Here is a 21143-nt window from a genome sequence, read left to right on the forward strand (position 1 = left end):
TGTTGCTCTATATCCAGAAGCTAACACGGTGCCTGCAACATAGTAAGTGCTCAATAAATGTTTCTTGAAGGAATGAACGAATGAATGAGTGAGTGAACAAAGGAAAGAGAAGCTTGGCTGGGGAAAGTCTCCTAGGCCAGGAGAACATGTCGCAGGCCCAGCTAGAAAGGAAGCTGGTTGAAGCTTCTTTTGACAAGGATAAGCCACTTTCCTCCCCAGAAATGACTCCAAACGGCAGGTGGGTGGGTATCTCTATTCCTAGAGGGGCCTCCTAACTGAGGACCTCGTGGAAATAATAAAGGAATCCAACAAGGGTGACAGAGATGCCATTGAGAAAAGAACCACACATATTTTATTCTATATTAACACAATCATTATATAACCAGGGGTAGAATTTTGATGACAGCCACCATCCCTTCCTCCCTGAGGGGCTACACAGAGCTGTTGCCCATTGTGGCTTGGGGAGCTGTTTCTGTTCTGGCTTGATCTAGATTTCTCTTCTCCCAGCCTCTGCTGACCTCCTTCTGAGTCTGACATGGGTCCTTAACCTACTCTGCCCATTATTCCTTGTTTTGGGGTCTTTATTACTATTTGCAGAATATTCTCAGTCTCTGAAAATGTGATTGCTCAAATTTCACTTTAAAGACAGTCGGTATCAGCTGATATTTATAGGAGTTTTACCTCCCTCCGCTCTAGGCTGCAGAAAGCCTCCTGCCGGGAGTTGAATGATGACTATCTCTTCTTCAGTTCTGTCTATAGTAACTCCCACAGGGCGCTCAGATATGTCACATGCACTTTTGTTTTGTTTTAGCTTAGCTTTAGGTCAGGCTAGTGTTTGGCTAGAAAATGAAAGATGGGTTTTACGTCGCTTTTCTGCTAGGCTCCTAGCAAGCCACTTGTGGTTGTGCGTGTGTTACTCTTTGGGAACTTAAATCTAGGAGGACTTGGAGCTCTCAAAATTATTGGCTTTTAGCAAGTGAATTCTTTCTTTAACTTCTCTTGCAAAGACACAGTATGGACCATTATGTCAATCCAATAAACTGTGAGGGTGTGGAACAATGGGGGAAAAAAACACTGAATTGTGTGTCTGGGGGCCAGAGTCCAGCCTCGGTTTGGGCCCCAACGAACTGTGTGGCCTTTGACTGGTGCTCATTTTTAAACTGCTATCAGCTCAAGCAAAACCTGGGTCAGAGCAGCTTTTGAAACTGGCCATGATCCACTGTTTGCAAAAAAAAAAATTTTAATATCCATGCTTCAAATGGGAAAGAACTAGTAGAAAGCTTATAAGAATAGCACTGAAAACTGCTATCATTAGCAATGAAAAGAAGTGAGGATGAGAAAAATATCCATTTTTTTTTTTCATTTTACAAAAGAATCCCGGCTTATCATTTTCCCCCTTCTCAGCATACAGAGGCAGCCTTAAAACGTGAGTTAACCAAAGCAAATGATTCTGAGCTAATATTTTGTTGTCTTTAAAGTTATAGCAGCATCAGATGATTTTATAGCCCACTGGGGCCAGAAGATTCGCTGGGAAGCAGAGTGTACCTACATGAGCAAGTTGTACTATATAAAGTGGCAAGTGATCTCAGACAATTACAGAAACCTTCCTGTCTCAGTTGGTACCCTGGAGACAGCCGATAATGCTGGCATACACTGCTAAAACTGTCAGCAATAAGACGTGAGGAAAACCCAAACCAGAACTTTTAACAAATTATGAGGTTGTGGAAAAGAGCAGAAACGTCTTGGTAATGACTTACATTAACAATACAGCTGCCTCCTCGAGCTCCCCGAGTCATAAAACACTAACAGCTAGGGGCTGAAAGGAAAACATGTGCACATTATAAGGAAATGAAGATCAGAGAAACGGACTTTGCATGGGGGTGTGGTGGTTGCCAAGCTAAATGCAGAAGAGCCATGGTTCCACTGATGCGAAAAGAGTCAACCACGACACAGGGAAGGCGGCCGAGTGGGCTTATCTCATGCACAGGCCACAGTGACTAAAGGTGGTTCAGGTGGAAATCGCTGGGTTTAAACCACCAGCAGTAGTGATGGGGGCTATAGCTCGGTCTCCTCATCCATCAACTATGGCTTCTGTAAATAAAGCATTTTGGGGGCACCTGGGTGGCTCAGTGAGTTAAGGCCTCTGCATTTGGCTCAGGTCACAATCTCAGGGTCCTGGGATCAAGCCCCACTTTGGGCTCTCTGCTCCATGGGAAGCCTCCTTCCCCCTCTCTCTCTCTGCCTGCCTCTCTGCCTATTTGTGATCTCTGTCAAATAAATAAATAAAATCTTAAAAAAAAAAAAAAGCACTTTGAAGAGTGCCTTGTGACTGAACACTCTGGAAATGTTCCCTGTTACTACTCTCATTTCTACTGCCACTGCTAGGAATGAGCCTCGTCAAACAAAACCAGACTCTTTTTTCCCCCCCAAAACATGGATAAAACCAGAAAGTAATATTGGATACTGGCAAACGACTTCAAGAGTTGGTTAGACACAAGTCTCTATGTTCCCACATTGTTGGTTTATTCGTTTTAGTACTGATTTATACAACAAATATTCATCGAGCCCTGTACTGGGGCAAGGCTCCATGGCCTAGGATTCTGACAATGAATAAGATATAGTCTCTGACCCCAAAGAGCTCACAACCTGGCTGGTGGAGAGCAGACAGAGCAGACATTCTGAGGAGTTACATTTCAGGTAAGGGAGGGTACAGCGGGAGGACAGAGAAGAAGGAAGCCAGAGGGAGGAAGCCTTGATCCAGACTGTCTGGGGTAGGGGAGGAGAGTGGGGGTGGGCCACGATCAGGCGGCATTCCCTAGAGGTGATGTCTGGACAAAAATGTGAGGTGTCACTGTTTCAGTTAGAATGGAGACGGCCAATCAGATTGAGGGTAACAGCCAGAACACCTTGAATTCCCTAGCACCATTGACCAAGAACTCAAAGTGTGCTTTTGAAGTCAATGCATATCTTTGTTCTTTCTTCCCTTGGTAGTTGTTTATAGAATCTTTATGGGCCATGATTTTATATTATCTCATCTTGCAAAGGAAATGCTACTTTTATTTATTACTTATTATTTTTTGAGAGAGAGAGAGAGTGAGCTTGCAAGTGGGGCAGGTGGGGGAGGAGGGGACGGGGAGAGGGAGAGAGAGAGAATCTTAAGCAGGCTCAGCACAGAGCCTGACCTGGCTCTCAATCTCACGATCTCATCACCTTGAGCCGAAATCAAGAATTGGATGCTTAGGGCACCTGGGTGGCTCAGTGGGTTAAAGCCTCTGCCTTCGGCTTGGGTCATGATCCCAGGGTCCTGGGATGGATGGAGCCTGCATCGGGCTCTCTGCTCAATAGGGAGCCTGCTTCCCCTCTCTCTGCCTGCTTCTCCGCCTACTTTTAAACTCTGTCAAATTAAAAAAAAAAAAAAGTCTTTAAAAGAGTTGGGCGCTTAACTGACTGAGCACCCCATAGAGGAAATAGTATTTTTCACACTAACAGCATACATTTATAAAGGGTAACTTGCCACCATCACACTATGTAAGGTCCGTCTGGATGCATGAAGTTCTGTGGGGCCTTGGGCCGACCAAGACTGACCCCTAGTAAGGTTGTGCAGACTCAGGGTCCTAGGGCAGAGCCACTCCGGGCCCTGGGGTGTGCAACTGGGTTCCTGTTACACCACAGCTGGGCAGGAGGTAGACGCGATGGCTGTGGCATCCTTTGTCAGAGGGAGAGGAAAGAGGTGGGGAAAAGGAACTCACTGTGAGCAGATAGAAGGCCAATGAGGCTACAGGTGAGGTCCTGTGAGAAATCCAAGACTGCCCTGCTCAGTACGCCATTGGGGGAGCGCCATAAGCCAGAGAAAGGTGCCGGTTCCCTTCCGAATTCAGGGAGAGAGCGACCTCAGAAGAAGTCCTGGACACCAAGACTCAGAAATCAAGATTTTTTTCTAATCCTGAAATTGACCACTGTTGATTTTAACATGCAGTAGGACAGAGAGACGTTTTCGAAAGCCCTGGAGAAACTGTCGGTGAAAGCGTTCACATGGGGAATGCGCTTCCTGTTGTTCAATGCAGCTGTCTTCTTGTGGAACTCCCCTTTGAAAAATGAACAACAGACTTGAGGATCTTCAAAGAACAGAGTTCTGCTCCACCCTAGCTCTGCACATCTGAAAAACGGGAAAGAACATTTTCCGTCCTTTTTATTGAGTCGTGACCCTCAAAATGCATTTCCTTAATTCAAAGAGTCCCTCAAACATTTGGTAGTTTAAACGATTGGTTTAAAATATGTGAATAACTAGGCTTCATTTGTTGGGAATCAAGACCACTTGGAGAAAAAATAGAGAAAGATGCAAAGAATGTCTGAGAATTGTGGGTATTTCATTCCTTTTAAAAACCACACTTCACTTGCTCAATGAAAAAGAAAAAAAAAAAAAAACCTTTTATTTTTAAAGCTTCTTTCAAGCTGAAATTGTCTATGTCCAAGCTTTAGCCTAGAGCAAAATTTTACAGCTGAGTAACAAACTTCTTAAAACAGGGATTTATAATGGAAATGCTATCCGAGAGTTAATTACAGTGGGCTCCAGAAGGGTGTAATTTTTTTCATCAGTTCGGAGAGAACGCCAACCTGGTGTGACCATATTTACCCCAAACCTCAGACTCCATTAATTCATTCCACTGGGCTATACAGCAAAAGCCAGTGTCCAGGTCCCCCCCCCCCCCACTTTCTAGCCCTAGTTTGTCTAAAAGGTTTCAGAAAAAGAAAAGTTCTTTTAAGAGAGGCCAGTATCAATAACAGAGGTTTTAAATTAGGACAGCCGAAGACCAAGAATGAAGTCCTGCCTGTTCTTAAGGGAAGAAACACAAACACACTCTTACTAAAAACAAAGTTTAAAAACCTGAAACCTTAATTATCTTTAGACTTCTCTTTGGACTTTGACAGGGTAAGGTTTTTGTTCCTAGGAGGTCTGTTTTCTGAAAGTGCACCTGCTGCCTTATTGATGACTACAGGAGTTAGCCTGTGACCAAGGGGACTTGGTGACACCAGGACCAAAGAGCAGAATTACTGGGGGGAATTTAAAAAATAGATCTGCCTGAGTTCTAATGCTAGAAGTTTAGATCCAACAGCCTGGGGGTGGCCAAGAGATTGAAAAGTTCCCTTGTGGATTTTAACAGAGGGTCAAGACTCAGAATCAGAGCTCTGTCCCTTTTACAAAAAGTGGGGACCATGGACCAGAAGTGCCCGAATCATCTGGAAAGGCAGAATCTCAGGCCATGCCCTATTAGAACCTGTATTTTAGCAGGACAATTGGGGGATTTCCCCAGGGCATTAAAGTTTGGGAATCAGGGCCCTACACTACAGCTATTGCAAACAACCTGCTGATAGTCTCAGACTCAGTCTTAGAGGAGTTCCAGTATACCCACCGAAAATATGATCTGTCCGACGTTCCATGCAATAAATACAGATAGGGAGTATTCCTTCACCCAATCAGAGTTGGAGGAGAACAAAAGGATGGTACTGATGAGATGGGTGTCCCTAAAGCTTTCTGGGCTCTGGATCCAGGACACATGCAGAGTTGGAAAGTGGGAAGACAGGAGGGAGAGGGAGACAGCGGTTGAAATGAGTGATGATTCATCCATGTTCATAATGGAGCAGCCATTAAATATTTTGAAAATCATCTGTTTTTCTGTTTTGGCACACCCCAGTGTGTTTCTTGTCATCACCTGAAGCATGCCAGGCTCTTTCCATCAAAGGTCCTAGCCCTAGGCTCTACTTCCCCCTGGACGCTCTTCTCCACATCTTTCCATGGCCAGCGACTTCTTGGCATAAATAACCCAGCTTGTCACTTGGGCAGCAAAACCCTCCTTGGCTACAAGCTAGCGTAGCCACACAGAATTTTATAACATCATCTTCCTTTTAATTCTCTCCATAGCACTTATTCCATCTTGTTTCTTGGTTTCCTTATTTGTTGGTTTATTCTCTCTCTCCCCTCTTTAAAATGCATTCTTCATGAGAATGGGGAACTTGTCTTAATTCAGTGCTCTGTCTGCATTCAGTCACTCATTCAACCAGTGCTGCTTGTTCACGGGCCATCTGTTATGTGCAGGGACAGTTCTAGATGCCAGGGATGGAGTACTTTTAAGAGTGCCTGCCCTAGAAGAACTGTTCAATAAATCTTGATTGTTAAACTAATCCATGCTCTTCAACAAACATTTTTAAAAGACCATTATAGGCTATTCAAAGTGCTCTGAGCTAGAGGATTACAAATGTAGATTCTAACAATAAGGAGTTCATATTCTAGTATGAACAATAAGGCAATAAGATAACCCGAGAAGCATTAAAGTAGCCTTCAGAACAAAAAGCTTTGGGAAGGACAGAGGTGAGTCAAGAATGCTACTTAGGAAAAAGTCGAGGGGAAGCAGTGTCTGGAGATCATTTTGAGAGATGACATTTCTAGAATACCCTTAAAGGGAAATCAGGTAGGACCAGGCAGAGAAATGATAGAACATTCCAGTTAGAGGACAAGGCTAAGCAAGAGATGTGAAAGAAGATGAAATGAGTGAAATGGTCAAGAGGCTCATGGGGCCAGAGGGAAAGTGGCATTCAGGTAGAAAGTGAAAGAAGTGATGCCGGAAAGTCAGGTGGAGGTACAACCCTAATAGTACCACCAGCAGCATTTTAATCTGGTCTACCTTTCTGGTCAATAATTTCTCTGTATGCATTAGGGATTTTTAAATTGTTAATTCTCTTAGACTCAATATTCCCATTTTTAAGTTTTGTTTGTTTTTTAAAGAAAATAAGCATATATCTGGACAGTGATTTATGTTTAAAATGTTTGTGGGTAAAGGGTTTATAAAGCTTTTCCCTATTTCCGCATGAGAATTTGACCTTCATTTACCTGGTAACCTGATGAAAGGGCGCATCAAGTATGTTGACAACTAGTCAACATGACTTATAGTAAACCTGACCGTGGGCTGTGCTGAGTGGCATCTAAGCTATGGGAACTATAAATAACGGATAGGAACCATAGCTCTGAGCTTCTCTGAGCATGTGCTCTTATAACTGGACATGTCCTTTATAAGGACCCTGAAACTTGTCCCAGTGAAACTGTTGTCAGAGTTATGGTTCCCTGGGGAGGCATAAGGCTTCTAAACCAGGACAGTTCCTGTGCTTAACTCGATGTGCATTTCATCTCTTTGCACATGAACTTCTGTGGACCACTGCAAGGAGTACCCATTTTTGCCCTTCCAGCAAGCTCTGTTCCCGTTCTACATAACTTTGAGTAGAATGTGTCATGTGTGTTCTTTGTGATGCTGAATGTTGAGAACCAAGAAGAATTCTTGATGCTAAATGTATAAACCAGAGTTCTGTTTTTTTTTTTAAGATTTTATTTATTTATTTGACAGAGAGATCACAAGCAGGCAGGCAGAGAGAGAGAGAAAGGAGGAAGCAGGCTCCCTGCTAAGCAGAGAGCCTGATGTGGGGCTCGATCCCAGGACCCTGGGATCATGACCTGAGCTGAAGGCAGAGGCTTTAACCCATTGAGCCACCCAGGAGCCCCAAACCAGAGCTTTATAAGATCAAAATTAGGGACAAGCTAAATGCCTAACAATAGAGGAATATACTCTACTCATAGAGTATAGTTCATTCAAATAAGCAAGAATAAACTATTGGCATTACTTCAAAATAAAAAGCTGCACAGCAAAGGAAATGATCAATGAAATGAAACGGCAACCTCCTGAATGGAAGAAGATATTTGCAAATCACCTATTGGATAAAGGGTTATTATCCAAAATATATAAAGAACTTATACAACTCAACACTCTCAAAAATAATCCAGTTAAAAATGGATAAAATACATAAACAGCCACTTCTCCAAACATCCAGATGGCCAAAAGACACAAGAAAGGATGCTCAACATCACTGATCATCAGGGAAATGCAAATCAAAACTACAATGAGATAGCACCTCACCCCTGTCAGAAGGGCTGAAATAAAAAACCCAAGACATGAGTGTTGGCGAGAATGTAGAGAAAAGGGAACCATTGTGCACTGTTGGTGGGAATGTAAACTGGGCACCCACTGTGGAAAACAGTATGGAGGCTCCTCAAAAAGTTAAAAATAGGGATGCCTAGGCGGCTGAGTCAGTTAAGCGTCTGCCTTTGACTCAGGTCATGATCTTGAGGTCCTGGGATGGAGCCCCGAGTAGGGCCCCCTGCTCAGCAGGGAGTCTGCTTCTCCCTCTCCCTCAGCCCCTGCCCCTGCTTATGCACACACATACTCTCTCTCTCTCAAATAAGTAAAATATTTTTTTTTAAAGTTAAAAAAAAAAAAAAACTACCTCATGATCCAGTAATTGCACTACTGGGTATTTACCTAAAATTACAAAATCACTAATTCAAAAGGGTATATGCACTCTTAAGTTTATAGCAACATTGTTTACAATAGCCAAATTATGGAAATGATCCCCATGTCCATCACTAGATGAAGACATAAAGAAGATGTGGTATATGGAATGGAATATTACTCAGTCATAAAAAAGAGCTAAATCTTGCCATTTGCAACAACATGGATGGATCCAGAGGATATAATGCTAGGTGAAGTAAGTCGGTCAGAGAAAGACAAAGACCACATAATTTCATTTCTTTGTGGAATTTAAGAAACAAAACAAATGAGCAAAGTAAAAAGAGAGAGAGAGAAAGGTAAACCAAGAAATAGGCTCTTAACTACAGAGAACACACTGATGGTCACCAGAGGGGAGGTGGGTCGGGGATGGGGGAAATAGGAGATGGGGATTAAGGAGTGCACATGTGATGGGCCCCGGCTGACATATGGAAGCACTGAATCCTTATATCATACCCTCGGAACTAACACTACACTGTACGTTAACTATACTAGACTTTAAAATAAAATTTGAAAAACAAATAGATCTACTTCATTCATAAAATGGAACATGAAGCAGCTCTAAAAGTTCATGTTTCTGAAGAATAATATCAATGGGAAATAAATGTTCATAATATATATTAACTTAAAAAGTGTAATATGAGAAGGAATATATGGTGTGAACACGTAACACATGTTTGTATGAAACAGGAAGGAGCTCCAACCAGAGTACAGGAAGAGAATATGGCCACATATAAAGACATCTTCCATTTTGCCATCTTTTCCCTTCTCTCTTTTCCAAGGTGCAACTAATTTTCCCAACTCAGATATTGGTGATTCATGCCATCTGGGCCATCACAGAGCTCAGTACCCTGGCCACAGTGTCCAACTTATGACCAAGGTCAACCGATCAGGGTTTCTTATGCCCATCTCCATAGTCACTGCCTGGGCATGTGGGCTCAGGTGGTACGCGAAGGTACAAATAATGGGACAATAAACTGGAACTCTTGATTTGTTTTTGGATGAAGAGATGAGAAAACAGTGTGGTTAGCGCCCAGGTTCCTGCCATGAGGTGGGGAGCAACAGTCACCTTCCATCCCGCGGGCTGCCCAGGGAGGGACGGTCAACTTGTGTAAGAGTTAGACAATCACAATATCACAGAAATCCAGAACAAGGAAAGGATGTGACACGTGTTTGTTAAATTTAGTTCAACAACAATACTTTTCTTTTTCTTCTCTTCTTTGAAAAAGCCTGCTAGCACCAAGGTCTCTGAGGTCTGCTGGTATGATCTGGTCTTAGGACCCAGAAAAGAAATGCTGCTCTAAGGAAATAATGGATCAGGCCATGGACCATGACTTTCTTCTTTGTTCTTTGTTTCATTTACTAGATATTTTTACAGCTAAAAATTACTCTTAATATATATGTTGAACATAGCTTTTACACAATATGCATAGACATATATGTATGGCTTACAAGATGGTAACATGCAAATGAGTTCATGATTTTTCCTCTTTAGGCTTAATAATGTGCCATAAGCATCCTTCTGTGCCAGCACACAGGGCTCTATGACTCTGTCATAATCACTCTTTACTACCCTCCTGTGAACTGACGGGTACAGTCATACCTATCTTGGCCACGTGACCTCATTTCACCGCTAGGTGTCTCAGTGTTTGTCTAAGTGGGGTTAACTTACAGAGGATTTGCTGTAAATGAAAGTGAAATACTGTAAGTAAAACCCTTAGCACAGGGCTGAAACAGAATGGGCTCAGTAATTGGGAGTTCTATCACTATTTCTCCTATGGAATTCTTACTCCATTAATATTGTCATCAGTGGATAACTGAGTTATTTCCGATTTCTGACTCAACAAACAAGACCGCAACACACAGTTTACCCTTGTATGATTTTTAAAGACTAAACTCCGAAAAGCGAGTCTGCTGGGCACAGTATATACCACACACATACAAAGAGAAACGTGACAGCATACACACACGTATACACAGCATATACACAGCATGACCCCAGGACTTTGGTACACAAAGACACTCTTATGAAGAAGAATATTTCAGGGGCTCAGAGGTTATCTCTTGGGAGCTGGCGAAGGGCTAGTCCTAAAGACACATTTCTTTGGCAAGTGTGGGGTCTGAACGACACAGGCCTGCTGAGTTAACCCTTTTCTCCCCCTGGGGAGATGCATGAGCCAAGACAGAGAGGTGGAAATGCACAACCCACACTTAGGGACAAGAGTGCAAACCAGTAGCATTAAAGGGAAGGAGAGGAGCGAGAGGTCAAGTGGAAAAGTAGCTTCGCCCAAACCATGAAGAGGAACCATGAAGAGGTTCAATGCACAGAAGCACGGGGATGAGAATAACACACGTGGGAGTGGTTTTAAAGATAAGCTGGAGGGAAGATTCTGGAGCCTGGGGACCCTGCCAACACCCCGTGGGACAAGATGGCCTGAAGCAGTGGGAATGGAGAGGGCCTGTGCAGGAGACTGTGAAAAGCAGCCAACTTTCAAAGTCACTGAAAACGGGGACAAAGCTGAGGGGCTAGAATCCTAGAGTCCTCTAGGATCGTAAGCCCATGTGATTAAAAGTAACAGCCTCTTGATACCAACAGACGTGCCAGGAGAGCCTTCGGATCCATTCACCAACTGTTTATTAAGGGCCTACCAAGTGCTGAATGAACCATCATCCAAGCTTGGTTCATGAGCCCCCCACACTCCGTCCCCTGAGGAGCTTGTCGACAAAGCCTATTACACCCCCCAAGAGCTACCAAATTCAAGTCTCTAGTGCAGGGCTTGAAAATCTGCATTTTTTACAAGCTCCCCAGATATTCTCACCACTAAAGTTTGAGATTCTCTGTTCTCTCTGGTGCCCAGAAAGTCATTTACACTGGGAATACACTGGGAATTTAAATATATCTCAAGTTGTGAAAAGAGGAAGGAAAAAACTATAGAAACCAATAGATACAGGGTTTTTTTTGTGTTTTTTTTTTCTTCCTCCTTTTTTCCAATTCAGGATGGGAATCTCCATGGTAGGCATGGAGTGAGGCTAAAACTATAACATTTTTCTGGGTGGCTACATATGTGTGGGTGTGTATGTGTGGCCTTTCTGTTAGGAAAGGATGGCTAAGATCTGCAGATGATGAGGATGTCCAAGTGCATGGCCCTGTGTGCGATCTGATGAGGCCGAAGCTCTTTTAACCAAGAATGACAAGGTCTTTGCCCAGCAAAACCCAAGACTGCTTCAAAAAAGACATGACATATATTTTGAAAATGAGCACATTAAAAGATGCCTTTATATATGGAGAAAGCAGAGAATTTTATTTAAGTTTGGGCAGCCCTTTAGAACGTTCATGAACGTTTTTAAAAGCAAAGTTCCAGAGGAAGCAAATGTTGCTAGTGACAGCCCAGAGCTCAGGACATAAGCCGAATGAAATAAAAAATCCAAGGATTTTTTGTTTTTGGTTTTCTCTCCTAACCTCTTCACCTGGCCTTCGCCTCCCCCTCCTGCATCCTTCTCCTTCCCTATAGGAGTCCTTTCCCCTCCTGGCCGACATGGAGAAGCAGCATGTTCCAGAATACGCAGTTCTCTTAATTTAATACAGTGCTGATGGTTTCTTTTATTAAGTTTCAGCATCCTTCTGAAAATCTGGCAAATACTATGATACATGCTATCTCCGTTAAATGTATTAAAAGAACATTCAATCAGGAAATTAGTCAACTATTCTCTAAATAAATTATATTTGAGATGCTACATATAAAATATGATAATTCAGAGAGTAAATCAAATTATACATAATATTTTAATGTTCTGTTGAAGAGAGTGAACAGGGCATAAGCTTTAGGGCCAGACAGAGATCAGTTTGATTTATGGCTCTAGATTTGGGGAAGTTATTTAGGCTTTCTGAATCCATTATTAGATTCTCATCCATTACCATTGTTTCTGAACCGGGCATTATTGGCATTTGAGGCAGGATAATCTATTGTCCCATGAGGTGGTCCTCAGCATTTCTCACCATGGTCCTCCTCCTTTTTCTGGCTACTAGATCCCAGGAACATTCTCAGCTCTCACCTTGAGATACCCGAATACCGTTACAAACCTGCTGCAAACTGCCCCCCCCCCCCCCCCGGGAAGGTGGTGATGCTCCCAGCTAAAAGCAGGTGCATTAAATGAATAATAATAATGCCTCTCCAAGTTGGAAAAATTTTCCTGGCACTTTGGGGTAAACAAAGAGGTAGCTTAATCCCAGCCCGGTCCACAGGGGCCGCTGTGCAGAGCAAGCTGCTTCATCTAAACATCCCACCGATAACACTGCAGTAGGAGTAAGACCTGAGGGTTGGCCTAAGAATGCAATGAAGCATCACGCGCTAAGCACCGGGCAGCCAGGCTGGTGCAGTCAAGTCAGTCACGGTGGGTGCTGTCCAGATGGGAAAGCCAGATGCCGGAGACGAAGGACAGCGGAGGTGGCCAGGAAATCAGTTACCTTGTTTAAGACGTTTTGCAAAAACAGGGAGGTGGGAAGTAAAAAGTTACTAGACAGATTCCAGTTGTCAGTTTCTCTCCCACGCCCCTCCCCTTCCTGAAAACACTGTGTGTACTTGACGCGCTCTCTTGAAGGCCTCGGGCTGGGATGGTAGGGAAAATAAGGCTGAGTTTCAGGAGGATGTAAAGGGCCGCGAGGTGGCGTGAGAGGATGAGGATGCCAGCTGGGCACACAGGGACGAGAGCTCACCAGCATTCTATGCGGCTTTTCCAAACTCCAGGCTGCGCTTACGTGTTCGCGGACCATGCCCAATGTCCCCGAGATTTTCACCTGCTCTGCACTCTATTAACACCCGGCAACAAGAGAGATGGCCAGCACTCATCAGAGCTGCTTAAACGAGATGAAGCTCAAGAAAAAGGAAACTGGAACGGATAGTGTGCTAGCTAAAGGAGAGGCTGGATCTACCGGGAAGGGAAGTTATCTCTTCCCTACAACCTTCTGCTCCCGTTAGACCTTGGCCTCAGAACGCTGATATCCAACAGGGTTTAAAGACCACTTTTATGTTTGTTTTTTTAAAGCACATTTTCGATGACTTTTTTTTTTTTTTAAACCCTCAGTTGCCCTATCTTTTTCCCTCTACCTTCTTTGAGTGGCACGAAAAAAACCTTTTGTATCTGATTCATTCCAGGATCCGTTCAGTTCCTAATCTCACTTTCCTTTGCCAAGAAGTATTTTCCAACACAATTATTGCCAAGTCATCCCTCACATAATCTGCCGAGGCCCTTCCCACGTTCTCTGGGATGATTCAGAAATCATAGGAGAAATGTAGTCCCTGGCTTCTAGGAGCTGGGACTTTGTCTCTTTTTGATCAACTGGTCAGTTTTTTTTTTTTTTTTAACTAAATGAAAAGTAACCCATGATACCAGAAAAATGGTAACATGATTACAGGGGTTTCAAAAATTTTTAAATAAGGGAAAAATTAAGTTTTAAGAACTATGGGGCTGCCCTAATGCTATGTAAGAAGAGAGTGTAACGTTTAAGACAGCCTCGGAATAGGAGCGCCTGGTGCCTCCCTCGGTCGAGATGCTGACTCTTGATTTCCACTCAGGTCATGATCTCAGGATCATGGGACCAAGCCCCACCTCAGGCTCCTCCCTCAGCACGAGGGCTGCTTGAGGTTCTCTCTCCCTCTCTCTCACTCTTTCTCTCAAATAAGTAAATAAATAAATCTTAAAAAAAAAAAAAAAGGACAGCTATGGGCTACTAACTCTTCATAAAGGTCTTCCTAGGACAGTCCCCGTTGCAGGTAATGTACAAATGCAGGGTTTTATGAGATCAGAGGCTTATCCTACCCCTCTCCTGGAGGTTAACAATGCAGTCTCGGAGGAGCCCTGAAGACATGAATTTACCCGACTTACTCGATCAGTTCCTCCCAAACCTCTTGAAGGATGTTATGCCCTTTTGTCCTAACCTTATTCCCTTATTCATATCCCACAGAACTGGTGTTCTGTAGGTCATTAAGATAAAGAACAAGAATTTTGTTTGTTCGTGCTTTGGTTATTGTGACTGCTTTTCTTTTTTCTTTTTACTTTCAATCAATTAGTAAGTAAGATTTCCGCTAGATAGAAAAGCATATGTTTGAATGTCATGCCTATATGCCATTACTATGAAAGGTTCTAAGCACATACTCTGAGTACCTGGTTTATCTTGTCATTGATGGGTAGCAGGCAGTTTGCAGGAAGGCTCCGGTCCACAGATGAGCCGAGGAATGACTCCATCATTCACTGGGCACTACCCTTAACCTTAGTGGAATGCATCGCGCTAGGAAGAGGACGATGGTGAATCTAAAACGAGCTTCCACGCCCACCAACATGAATCTGTGGCATATGGAAACACACTATTCCTTTCTCTTGAGGAATGCTGGTCAAAGCCACTTCCTAAATCAACAATCCAATAACATTTCAAAGCTAAAGTCTGGACAAAAATAGAAGCCATCTCCCTAAATTGCTAAGAACATTTCTGCAACACAAATCTCTTCTCCACAGATGTTAAGTATTTAGCAATAATAAAAAGATGGCCAAATTCTTTCCATCATTTTTTTTAAAACCTGCACAAATGGAGTTTAGAGGCAGAGAAGAGGGGCCAGATCTCCATTCCTTGTTTACCAGCAGACCAGCGTTCATCAAACATGCAAAGCACAAAGCCTGGTAAAACAGCAAATGCGAGTAGCAATGCTAGCTGAATTCCAATTGAATTCAATCATTTTTGAACAGGGATATGTCTAAGTGCTTTCTACTGTGTTCCTTCGCCACAAGAGGTAAGAATGCCACACTAGTGTGACTTTTTTTTCCAAGCAATTAATTTGCTATAATATAAGTGGAACTCAAGTTCTTGGAGTAGCCCCAGTGAGAATAATTCCAGCAAATTACATTTTTGCATCAATGTCATTAAATGATGGCTAACTATCTATTATTACAGCATGAAGAGGAGAATGACACGGTGTGACCTAAACTAACAACAAATCTGGACCTGTTCCACATCTAGATTTGCCCCTTAAACGGTAGCATTCAGGACTTGTTCACAGAAAAAACCGACTCACAGAGCAACAAAATAGGTGCTTATCACCTTGCAGAATTCCTAACCTGGAGGCCAGAAATGACGGGGCCGTAGAGAGCAGTGGGGATGATGGTGATGGTTATGAAGGAGAGGAAGATGCTAAACAGGACGGTGATGGTGATGGGGTGACAGTGATGATGGGGACTCAGAGGCAGCCATCAGTGACATCTGACTCAGTCACCATCCATGCCTGGCACTGGACTAAAGGCTCTCTATACACCCCACCCCCCACTTAATTCCCACAACCTTCTGGTGAGGTGGGCACTGCCCCTGTCTCTGCCTCACAGCTGGGGGATTTTAGGGTCACAGGGACACCTAATGCAGATCTGTTGAATACCTAATGCAGATCTGTTGAATACATGCATGGAATCAGAGGAGGTCACGTGGTACACCACCCGCCTCAGACTGATGTTTCCCTTGGTTAGATTTTTACCTAGTTGCTTTGTAAAAACCTACAAATATTAAAACTCGAGAACTTGAAAATTATGCTGCCGTCTCTTACTCTTTCCCATTAGGGGAAGAGGAACCCAGATATCTTTTTTTTCTACCCTTTCAAAGGACCTATTTTCCATTCATTATCTTTTCATATCAGCCATTCTTCTCTGTATTTTCTTTTTGTTTCTCCTTTTTTAAAGGTATAATAGAAATAAATGGATACAACATATGAAGAAAATTCACCAACCCATCTTAATAAAAACATTCCTTTTTAAAACTTGTATGTTGCATTTTAAAAAACAGAGTCTTGCATTGTATCAGCTTTTTACATTCATCAAGTGTTCACCCATTATTTAAGCTCTTTTTCTTTTAAATTTATGATGAGTCAGTCTTAACCCAGCATATTACTGCATTTTTTTGTACTCTACTTGCTTTGCCAGGACTTCGTTTAATTTGTGTGGGCTTATTTTCCTATTAATAACATATTTTGAATTTTAATTCACCCTTTGAGAGCATTAGAAATGTCATTTCATATGGGACCTTTAAATCTGGTAAGCATATTCTGAGTGCTATTTCCTGGGTCATCAATTAAGTACAAGTTCTTTGACATGGCTCTGGGCTGAATTTGATAGGTTCTTCAAAGTTGATGCCTAACCATGGGTAATTATCATTTAGGAGAAACCTTTTGTAACATTCATACTTCTCTAATATTATTATGAGACTTTAGTCAAATTCCTACCTCTGTAAGACTTAGGAGAAACCTTTAATAAAGTTCATGCTTTTTTAGGATTCTTATGAGACTGAAATCTATATTGTTAATTCCAGTACTTTTGTGTGTGTGTGTGTGTGTGTGTGTGTTGTGTTACATATATTGCAAATAGAACTTATACTGGTCTAGTATAACATTATTTTAACAAAGAGATGACTGGTCATATCCAGATATTGGTATGTTTTTAGTTGGTTTAAAATAACCAATTCATTTCCATGATTTGTTCTATTCCTCCTTTCAATTCTGTCAGCTTTTGCTACACGTATTCTGGCACTTTATTGTTAGGTGTGTGTATATATACTTATAATTTTGTATCTTCCTGGTCTACTGACCCTTTTGTCATTGTGAAATACTCCTCTGTCTCTCCAGCAATATTTTTTTTGTTTTAAAGCCTATTTTGTGTGATATCATTATAATAACTATATCTTTCTTATGGCTACTGTTTGTATAATATATCTTTTTCCATCATTTATGTAAATAAATTTATATCTTTGAATCTAATTTGTGGTCTTAGTAGACAGCATATAGTTGGATCCTGCTTTTTAAATCTAGTCTGCCAAGATGTTTAAACCATTCATATTTAATGTACATGGTTGGATTTATATTTTTTCATTTTGCTATTTGTTTTTTATATATATCCTGTCTTTTTTTTGTTCTATTCCTCATTTATTTTTGATTAAGTGTATTTTTAGTGTGGTATTCTAACTCTCTTGTTGATTTTTCTGTGATTTTACTCAAATTATTGTCTTTATGGATGCTCTAGAGTTACAACATACATTCTGACGGCAGACTAAGAGTCAATTAATTGCAGTAAAATATAGAAAACTGGATCCTTTATAGCTCCATTTCCTATCCATTTTGTGCTATTATTGTTATAAATATTACCTATATATGAATGTGTACCTATATATCCGAATATAGTAATATAATGTTATGATATTTAAATTACAGATTATGCCTTTTTAAGAAGTCATTAGAAGAAATGATAAAATATACTTACAGAGCCTTTTATATTAACCTACACATTTCGTATTTCTAGTGCATTCCATTTCTTTCTGTGAATTTGAGTTCTCTTCTGGTATCACTTCCTTTCAGCCCAAATGATTTCCTGTTGTATTCTCCAAAGGCAGGTCTACTACCGATGTGTTCTTCCAGTATTTTTATTTTCTTCTTTAAATCTGAGGATGATTTTATTTCTTCTTCATTTCTGAAGGTAAGTTTTGCAGATATATAATTCTTGGTATATATATATTTTTTCTGTCCGCACTTTGAGTGTATCCTTCAGCTGTTTTCTGGACTCTGTTCTTTCAGATGAGAAGTCAATCATTAAGTGCACCAGATCTTCAGGTAATGATCTGTTTCTCTCTTGCTGCTTTCCAGATTTTCTTTCTTTGGCTTTCCAGAGTTTGACCATGATGTGGCTAGGCGTGGATAATTTTGTGTTTATTTTTCATAGGATTCGTTAAGTTTCTTGGATCTGTAAAGGTAGTTTTCAAATTTGGAAAGTTTTGAACCATTATTTCAACAAACTTTTTGCTCTGCTGTTTTCTCTCTTTCTTCTCTTTTTGGGACTCCCATTACATGTATGTTGGTATTTTTGTTGTTGCCCTATAAATCTCTAATGCACACTTACTTTTTCTTCAGTACCTTTTATGTGTGCTTCAGATTGGATAATTTCTATTGATCAGTCTCAAATTATCAGATTCTTTATCCTGCCATCCCAGATCTGCTCTTAAATCACTCTAAATTTTTCATTTCAGGTCCTGCATTTTTTTCTTATTTATTTTAATTTATTTTCAGCATAACAGTATTCATTGTTTTTGCACCACACCCAGTTCTCTATTCAATCCGTGCCCTCTCTAATACCCACCACCTGGTTCCCCCAACCTCCCACCCCCCGCCCCTTCAAAATCCTTGGATTGGTTTTCAGAGTCCATAGTCTCTCATGGTTCACCTCTCCTTCCAATTTCCCCCAACTCCCTTCTCCTCTCTAACTCCCCTTGTCCTCCATGCTATTTGTTATGCTCCACAAATAAGTGAAATCATATGATAATTGACTCTCTCTGCTTGACTTATTTCACTCAGCATAATCTCTTCCAGTCCCATCCATGTTGCTACAAAAATTGGGTATTCATCATTTCTGATGGAGGCATAATACTCCACAGTGATCAGGTCCTGCATTTTTAACTTCCCAATCTCCATATGATTCTCTTTAAAAAATAATTTCTATCCACTTACTGAGATTTATTATTTGTTGATTCAGAATGTCATAATTTCCTTTGATTCTTTAAAAATAAGTTCATTTAGCTGCTTTGAAGTATTGGTCTACTAAATCCAACATTTGGGGAGACTCAGATAATTTCTATTGACTGCTTTCTTTCTTAGTCACACTTTCCAGTTGCCTTAACTTTTTGTGGTAAACTGAACATTTTAGATAATATATTGCAGCAACTCTGGATTCTGATTCCCCCCCCCCCCAACAGTGGTGGTTTTTTATTTGTATTGTTGTTTGTTTTGTTTGTTGGGCAAATTGACTGGGCTAACACAAATGAAATGTGTCTCCCCACGGAGTATAGCTAGTTATGTCCATACTTGGTTTTCTTTTAATTCTTGTTTTTATTTTTAAACCTGATTCCTAGGGGTCACCCTTGCAACTGCACAGTTCAGTGGTCAGCCAATGACTGGATTGAGGTTATTCCACTCAAACATCTTGAGCTAGTAAAGTCTCCATCCTCTGATGAATAGATCCAACAGTAAATGGTTTTCCAAGCATAAAGCTTCTCAGATTATCACATGTCTTTGGTTGATTCTACAACACTTAAGTTTTTCTTTTTTTTTTTTTTTCCAGCTTTATAATCACTTTTTTTTGGGAGGAAGATTAACCAAGATTCTTATTTGGTCACAGCTGGAAGTCCTTGAAATCAGGATCTTGACTTTTCATCTCTGCATTCTAAGGTTTAACTCATAGTAGGCTTGCAGAAACTGTTGGCAGAGAAGTTCACTTTTTAATTTTCTTTTTTTTAAGATAGATACATTTCCTAAATATCACATGGACAATTATTTGTTACCTCTGATTTTTCAAGCTGATGGCTACTGATTCCTTGATGACATTTGCAGGTTCCCTAAAAGTCATATGATGCATGTCACAGAACTTGCTTATTAAATAAATTTATTGAATTTACTGAATAAATTTAGCCTTTTTAATTTAGTCTTTCTTAGTACTCTCTCCCCTCCTGCCCAGTTTTATTGAGATGTAATTGACATATAATTGTGTACATATAGGTGTACAACATGATGATTCAATACCCACACATATTGCAAAATGATTATCTTGATACTCTTGAACTATTTCTTCTCTTATTATAGTTGTGTTTTTTATAGTTTTACCTCTCAAAGACCAAATACAATTTTTCTTGACAATTTCTGGGTTCCCATCTTTGTTTGTTTCTCTTTGTTCACAACAATTTCCCTCAGAGAATTGATAACCTCATGCTACCTACTGTGTAAGCAGTTATACTCTAAATGAAGGAAAACTGCATGAACACCTTACAAATTGGGGGTAATAACTGAGTGTCTTTTGCTGATTACCTATTTGCAAATGAACAACCAAGTAACTATAATGAAGATAATTAGGGATATTGCATCATAATATGTATTATTTTCTTTCTTTATTTTATGCAGAGTAATATAGGTTTGACTATCTCTTATTGAAGATACTCTTATAAATAACATCCAATTTATCAGACCTCACAATTCTCTTTTTTTAAGATTTTATTTATTTATTTGACACAGAGAGAGAGGTCACAAGTAGGCAGAGCAGCAGGCAGAGATAGAGGGGGAAGCAGGCTCCCCACTGAGCAGGGAGCCCAATGCAGGGCTCAATCCCGAGACCCTGAGATCATGACCTGAGCCAAAGGCAGAGGCTTAACCCACTGAACCACACAGGCACCCCCAGACCTTACAGTTCTTAAAAGCCCTGTGTTGGTAACTATATATATATATATATATATATATATATATATATATATATATACTATAATTTATACCAAGTCTTTGACAAGATGAGAACCAAAAGGAAGTTTCCATAAGAATTATTCATTTGAAGTAGGAATAACACAGAAGTTTATGAGGGCTCTCAGTAATAGCTTGTTTTAATTGCAACAGCTACCAAACCAACTCTACCAGATAATTTAACCAATGACCAATTCTAAATTTTTATTATGAAAAATCTTCTTCAAAAAGATAGGCTTCCCTCTTGAGAAATTCACTTCACATATGTTCTGAGTATTCACTGATAAGGCACATTAACAAATTTAGGAGGTAGCCTTGGATAGCTAAAAGCACTTATTTGTACTTTCTTACTATTGCCAGTTGTCATTCATCTATGAAAATGCAGGACATGGAATGGGAACAAAAAGATAAGTGAAATCCCTAAACACAACATTCAATCTCTTCTTCCATAAGGGCT

The 21143-nt window shown here is 40.8% G+C and overlaps 1 protein-coding gene, 1 long non-coding RNA gene and 1 pseudogene across 3 annotated transcripts in view; 1 reads left to right on the forward strand and 2 right to left on the reverse strand.

The window, feature by feature from the left end:
- Positions 1 to 21143, forward strand: part of LOC309859831 (lipase member K-like) — a 596159-nt gene that overhangs the window by 239261 nt on the left and 335755 nt on the right. The gene's annotated exons all lie outside the window — the stretch shown is intronic.
- LOC309859339 (renalase-like) overlaps positions 1 to 21143 on the reverse strand; it is a 122024-nt pseudogene that overhangs the window by 12700 nt on the left and 88181 nt on the right. The window lies entirely within an intron of this gene.
- On the reverse strand, positions 2 to 14982 carry LOC309859889. Its single transcript, XR_014309024.1, has 3 exons — positions 13105 to 14982; positions 1758 to 1816; positions 2 to 32 (listed from the first exon to the last, which is right to left on the reverse strand). It is a non-coding gene; the product is annotated as an uncharacterized lncRNA (long non-coding RNA).

This window comes from Mustela nivalis, assembly GCF_964662115.1.
Source record: "Mustela nivalis genome assembly, chromosome: 2".
NCBI classification, from domain to species: Eukaryota; Metazoa; Chordata; class Mammalia; order Carnivora; family Mustelidae; genus Mustela; species Mustela nivalis.